We start from the raw sequence: 7843 nt of genomic DNA, 5'->3' as shown, positions 1-7843 counted from the left end.
AGATTATGTAATTCTGCTTTTAAAAATAGTATTATTTTAGGCATCTCATAGAATTTCTTAGCCTGAGGTTTGTAATGTGTATCTCAAGCAAAAAGTAGAGGAAGAGAATTGTCTGTCTGCTCCATAGAATTATTAAAAGAATTAAGTAACAATTACTTGAAAGATTTAAAAAACTTTTTTTTTAAAGATTTTATTTATTTATTTGGCAGAGAGAGGGACAGCCAGAGAGAGAGGGAACACAAACAGGGGGAGTGGGAGAGGAAGAAGCAGGCTCCCAGCGGAGGAGCCTGATGTGGGGCTCAATCCCAGAACACTGGGATCATGCCCTGAGCCGAAGGCAGACGCCCAATGACTGAGCCACCCAGGTGCCCCTAAAAAACTTAAAATGAAATAAAGTTATTTTGTTTTAGGTTTACAGGTATTTTTTATAGTATTAGCTGACTACCCTAATATTCATTTTTTCCTTATTTCATAAAAATAAAACTCTGTTTTTTTAGCTGTTTAAAAATAAATACAGAAAGATTAATAAAATAAGAATGTCAGCAATTTGTAACCTCTGACAAAATAGTAAACCTAGGCAATAATCTTCAATGGCTTCCAAAGCTTTATGTTGAAGATTGCCAGAAAAATTTATATTGGAAGAAAGAGACTGACAACACCTGAATTCTTTCCAAAAATTGAACCTGAATTTTATCTGTGTAAAAGTGTACAGAAAATATGGAACATAGAAAGCCAGAACCTTGGGTTTTTTTGCCATTTGAAAATCTAAAATATGGGAAATTCTCCAAAACAAATTACCCAGTTCCTTTAACAAAGTGTTTTTTCCCCCAATTTTTTTAAGAGAGGTAGAACCTACAGATTAAAATTAATAAGCATGTTAATCACATGCAAAATGTGGGCCTTGTTTTGATTATGAATTGAACAAATCAACTGTAAAAATATAAATTCAGGGAAATTTGAATAGTGACCAAATATTTGATAATGTTAGTCATTATTGTTAACTTTTATTTTAGTTGTAATATCTGTTATATTTATGTTTAAAGAAAAGTATTTTTATCTTTTAGAGATATGTACTAAAGCATTTACAGATTCGAAGTTATAATGTGTGCTTGTGCTTTAAATCTATATGTGGGGAAGGACTGGTTGGTATATATAGAATAAAATATGGTAGACCATAAGTTATTAATTGTTTAAGCTCAGTAATAGATACATATCCATTTCTTTCTTTATTATATATTTGAAATTTTCCTTATTGAAAATTAAAACTCAAAAAAATAAAGAAAAACCAATCTGTTTGAATTTTTAAGCCCACCTTTATTTTATTTTTTATTATTGTTTTTAAAGAGTTATTTATTTGAGAGAGAGAGAGAGCTCACATGAGCAGGGGGAGGGGCAAAGGGAGAGGGAGAGAGAGAACCCCAAGTAGACTCCTTGCTGAATGAGTAGCCTGACAAGCAGTGCTGGATCTCAGGACCCTGAGATCTTGACCTGAGTGGAAATCAAGAGTTGGATGCTTAACCAGTTGAGCCACCCAGGTGCCCCAAGCCTATTTTTAATTAATTCATGGGTTGAATAATTTTATCTAAATGAAAAGGAAAACATTAATGTAAAAACATGTGGGATTTTATTATATTAGGAAATGTGATAGCCATATATGTTTACAATAAATAAAAGACCAAAATTTATTTAACTAAAATTCCAATTGAATTAGTTAAGAAAGTAATAAAAGAATAAACTCAAATGATGTAGAAAATAGAGTAAATACAAAAAAATTTAAGGAAATGGAAAACGATGCAGGGATATCAAGAGTATATAGATACAAACTTTCAGTAGGTGATTACAATTTCTTGGCAAATTAGGAATACAAGGGCATTTCTTTAATTTGATAAAGTGAATCTACCAAAAACCTACAGCAAAAGTATTAATCTTAATATGAAAACATAAGTGATCCCTTTAAAATCAAGAACTAGGTGAGCATACTTAATATCACTGTTTCCAGGCAATATTGATCTGGAAGGTCATAGCTATGTCAGTAATAAAGAAAAATAAATCAAAGAAATAAGTATTTGAAAGGAAGAAACTATACTCTCATTATTCACAGATAATATGCTTATTTAAAAAGAAAACCCAAAATTGTATACAGAAGAAATACTTGAGTTAATAATTGATTTTAGAAAGGTGTGGAAGAAATGTGCTTACTGAAATTCATCCGCGTTTAACTGTGGGGTTTACAGGTTTGTGTAGTGATTCAGAGGTCAGAGTGAAGTTTCCTAGCTTTTCTCACACTGTATGAGGTCAGGCATTGAAGGTGAACTTCACTGACCCTGAAGGCAGCGCTCACCATCTAATCTTTAAGAGAGGAGGTGTCAACATTGACTGCTTGTTAGAATCACTTGGGAGCTCTCAAGATTTCTGGTGCCTAGGTTTCACCTCCCAAAATTCTGATTTAATTGGTCTGTGTTATACTCTGAGCAACAGGATTTTAAAAGCTCTCAATTGATTTTATCATGCAGTTTAATTGAAATCTGCTTTGAGAAGAAAGTGGAAAGTAAACAATTTCAGTACCTCTCTTCTAACCTCAGAACTTCTGCCCAAGATTCTTGGCTTGTAGTGCTTATCTTCATATTGTGCACCAAGGATTTCATGTGAAATGACTCAATTTATCTGAGTTGGACCAGGACTTCAGCTTAGTTTGGGGCATATCCGAACTAAAGTGTTGAAGTTTATTTGTTCTTTGTGCAGCATTTACCCCAATCCCCTGATAATTAAGGTTGTTTATTAAAAATACATATTTCTAGATGATTTTCAGACTCTGAAGGATGGAGGGGTTTGGGAAGATGCATTTCAAATGAGAGCCCCAAATTCTTCTTATAATCAAGTAAGTTAAAGAAAAATGCCTCATAAATGAAGCCATTAACACTATTAAATTTTAGTTTATACTTTACCATCTTATTTATCTATTTTATTGATAAAACAAGTAAAGCTTTGTTTTCTACCAGGAAAGATACTTACCTTTAGTTACTTCAAGAGGTACATAAGGACATAGAGGCATCCTTGTCCTTGTGATGTCCTCCAAAGAGAGGACAGTCTTGAACTCATGACAGGTTTTGCTTCCCCAGGACAAAAAAAGACATGACATCACCATCATGGATCTAGATAAACAAAGGCTTTTAAATAGTAAGTTTTGTAAAGATTATTATATTCAAGCAAAATGCCCCAAATGTTTATTTCAATGGCCCGTAAACAATATTCCAGTATGAATTATAACCTTAGCAACAGGAAGTATCAGACAATGGTGACCTACTTTAAACATTTTATTTTAAGAAAGCCTAAAGTTGGCTGGCTTTAACTACAGGAGAAAAGAAAACCAGCTAATTGCTGTTAGAGCAAGTGATCATTCTGATTCCTGATAGAGATTTCAATTACATTAAACTGTTTTCGATCTGTACAGTTGGTAGGGAATTATTAGAATAGTATTATGAAATTCACTAATATATGTGCAAATATATGTAAGGACATATTTCAAAGCATTGGATTTGAATGAGAGTGCTTCATTTTAATTGGGTTTTGTGATACCTCATATGCTAGAGAAATGTCTGTATGAATGTTTCAGCTAACATGTAAATCTCATATTATGTGAAAACACCTGACTATTTTTAAAGCACCAGATAACTTGGACTAAAAATATGTAAGTTTCAGTTATAAGAAATTATAGTAGTTTGGGTGTACATAGGTCTTGAATAGTGCAATATCTCTGGTCTCTGAAATAAGTTATATGTCACAAAAAAGATGCTTTGAATAGGGTGAAAATATCACCCTAGTTGTTGAAGACTAATATTGCTTTTCCAGAGCTAAATATCTCTTTATTAAGTAATGTAAGAACCATTCATTCTGATAAAATGGTTCTTTAGGATGCAATCTGAAATAAGTCTAATTCTTCCATGCATGAAACTCTTTAATGACTTTAGGAGGAATTACAAGCATTGGGCAAGAGGGAAATTTAGGTGGAAAGACTCATTTTTTTCCTCTAAGTGAAATATATTGTGAAGATACTGAAAATGTTTGCATAACTCCGTTAAACTGTCTCTTTCAAAGAAACGGCTATAAATTAATCAGAAGGAAAGGCATATTTTCCAACCTATTAAATAGGTGTTTTTAATATTGGAAAAGAAGTTGGTGCGCTGAAATAAACAAACAAAAATGAAACCAAGAGAAATAGAGGGTGTTATGGATTTTTATCTTTGATGGCAGTGCTTTTAAGTTTTCTGATTTTTTTATTGCTTAGTATAATTGGCTAACTGATTTTGCAAGGTAAAATGAAATGTAAATATGCATGTCTTGATAAGTTGGGAAATTTCTCCAATTACCTTTCCTATGAAATTTGTAATTTTAGTGTGTATATATGCATAAATGTATGTGTATATGTATGGCTGTATGATATATATGAATATATATGTTTTTAGAAGGCTGAAGCTGAAATTTAAAAAATACATATAATTTGAAAAATCAAGAACAAGAAGCTTCTCAATGACTATTTGCCCCTAAATTTACATTGATTAACTTTATGTAGAGTATTCCATTCATTCACATTATGAACTTGCTGTGTTAATTAAAAGAAAAATGTGTATATCGATTTCTTGGAATGCACATGTGTCATTGCTGCTTTCAGGGAAAATATATGGCAGTACCATTAGAAAAATCAAATAAACTTCAAAGACCCTTTTATTAGTAACGGTATCTTTAAATTGGGTGGTTTGAAGGTACATTCACTTCTTAGAATAAGAGGAGATAATTTATTGTACTACAGGAGTATGTAATGCCCTGTTGGCTTCAGTTTGTATCTTACCCTACAATTTTAAATACATAGTAGACAATGTTAATTTGTGAAATAAGAATGGAGGAGAAAAGGTGACTGCAAAATATTAAGCTTCATGTAATAGTGATTGGTTGTTTGTCATAAGAATGAGATAACAATGTGGGCAAAACACAAAGTAGGCCGTCAGTAAAGGCTAGCTGTATTGGTTTAATTCCCAATCCCAGATTTAGCCAACTTCTGGTTTCCACGTATATGTTTGTCAAAACAAGAACCCTGTGAAACTCTGCAGCTAGATCCATTCAAACCTCTTGCTACAAGTAAACAGGAAAAAAAAAAAAAGTACACCATACTATTGGTAGCTGGGTTACCATTTATGGACTAAAAATGGCATTTGTTCCCAGAAATAAGAAATGAATTGATAGGGGGGCACCTGGGTGGCTCAGTTGGTTAAACATCCACCTTCAGCTCAGCTCATGATCCTAAGGCCCTGGGATGAGCCCTGTGTCCAGCTCCCTTCTCAGTGGGGAGTCTGCTTCTCCTTCTCCCTCCTCCTTCTCCCCCTGTCTAATAAATAAATCTAATAATCTAATAATCTCCCCCCTCTAATAAATAAATAAATAATGTGAGGAGAAATATAAAAAAATGAGAAATAATGACAGCATACTTGATATGATAACAGATGCAAAATAGGGAGTGGTTAAGATAAAATGTACTCATTTATTAAAAAAGAAGATAAAGCACAATCAACAGTGTATTCATTTCAAGGAATAGATACTTATTTTGACTTTAAAGGAACAAATTCAGAATATAAGTTTCTCTGGATATATCATTTGAAGCTATTTTAGTGAGATCAATATGAATTGCTAAAATAATTTTGACACCATGGGCTGATGAGTTCAGTTGGATGACAAATATTACATTTGATAATACATCTACTTTGCTTAGTAGGTATTATGTTATTGATGTAGTGGTCAAAGGTTACTAATTCTTCTGAAGTTCGAGAAAGAGACACGATAACAGCTTGAAGTACTTGGCACAAGAAGGGTAGCATCTGAGTATCTTGATATTACAGTATAACCAGTGATCCTCAGAACATTTCTTTCTGTAATCTTTGTATCAGGAATAATCTTAAGTAATGGAATTTAAAGGCAGTGTTTTCTTTGTATACTTCCAGCAAAATAAATTTTCACGGATGTCCTGAACTAGTGCATGGGAACTTTTTTTTGTTTGGTTAAACATCTGATTTCAATCACCAAAGTCTGTTGCTTTACTTTTATGCCCAACAAAGAGACGGTTTCTTCTATCAGAAGCGTTTATTGATGTGCTTTTTCGCAATCATTTTTATTTCCAAATTTCAGAAACTTTTTTATTATATTCTAACAATTATACTAAAATCATTAACTAGTATTGTTCTTTTAAATGAAAATTTATTTTTAATTCAAGAAATTATCATGCTATATTGAAAGCATTAAAAAAACACTAAAAAATGGAGAATGAAAGAGCAGTATAAACCTAAGGATCCTGTCACAGTAATATCCGTAAATGAAGAAATGAACTGAAGCTCAAAGAAAAAAATACTTTCCTCAATTAAAAAGTCTTTCATGTTATATTTAAAATGGACAACTAGGAACATGTTGATCCACTGATTTGAAATAAGGCTGAAGATAAAAAGTTCCACTTCTATTGTTTTTGTCTTCTAAAAACAAGAGAATGTATCTTCAAACCTGGAAATATATTACAAAGAATTCAAAGAGCAAACTGCTTCTTGAACGGTGAAGAGCCATAGGGAAGAGCACTGTTGCTTTTAAAAATTAATTTACATTTGAGGCTTGTTCAATTTATATTACACAGTACTGGAGTAATTTATAGATATTGCTCATCACTGTTGAACATCTTTGAGAAATCATGAAGGAAAAGAGGTTCTAAAATATAGAGAATTCCATTATCTTAATTTTTAAATAACATTATGAATTGGATTTTCTAAAGTTATAGAGAAGTGAACTTGCTGTAAACTCTTCCCTTTTTTTTATTATAAGACTCTTGTAGTTTGGATTATGCAGTGTGTTCTGCTTATGCATTCTCTTCAGAATATTTTTGCTGTATTCCAGGCACACCACAATATTTTTGTTTCTTAAAATGAAATACACATTCACTCACATTGTCATGCTTATTCTGTAAGGTACTTATTAAGGAGTAACTTGCATAGAAGATACAAATAAATTGTGTAACAATCAATTTTTAAAATTCCTCTTAGTCATGGTAAGCACACCTGAACAATAGACAAAGTTCTCATCTCTATAGAAGTATCTCTTTTCACTTTCTTTTCTCCCCAAAGAATCACCGCTATGGCAACTTCTAAAATCAAAGAGTAGTTTCAGGTACTTTTGAACTTCATATGTATGCGTTATGGTCTCTTTTGTGCATGGCATTTATTATTTCAACATTTCAGTTATGAGGGTCATCCATATTGATGTAGAAGTTTGTAGTTTTACATTTTTCTTGCTGTATCACATTCCAGTATGTGAATATATCACCATTATATCACCATTTATATATCCATTTACAGTTGTTGGACAGTTTGGAAGTTTAAATTTTGGCACTATTATGTGTAGTTCTGCTATAAAAATTCTAATGTATCACTATGTATCTGCTGCATTGTATATGTATTTCAGTTGGCTATACATGAGGAAATGGAATTACTGGGTAATAAAGTATATGTATTACATTCTATTAGATATTGCCAATCAAATTACCAAGTAGTTGTATCCTCACTAGTGGTATATGAGAGTTTCAATAGCTCTAATCCTTTATAGCACTTTGGTATATTAGGTGATTTTTTTTTTTTTTTTAAGTTTAGGCATTTTTTTTTTTTTTTTGAGGGGAGCTTATGTATGGCATTTCATTGTAGCTTTATGTTTTTCTCCTCTGAAATCTAATGAAGGTGGGCAATTTTTCATTATTTATTGTCCATTTAGATATACATTATTATAAAGATCCTGTGCAAATCCATTGTTCATATTTCTAATG

The sequence above is a fragment of the Ursus maritimus genome, unplaced genomic scaffold (genome assembly GCF_017311325.1).
Source record: "Ursus maritimus isolate PB19 unplaced genomic scaffold, ASM1731132v1 scaffold_11, whole genome shotgun sequence".
Taxonomy (NCBI): Eukaryota; Metazoa; Chordata; class Mammalia; order Carnivora; family Ursidae; genus Ursus; species Ursus maritimus.
Note: the sequence above shows the minus strand (reverse complement) of the source record.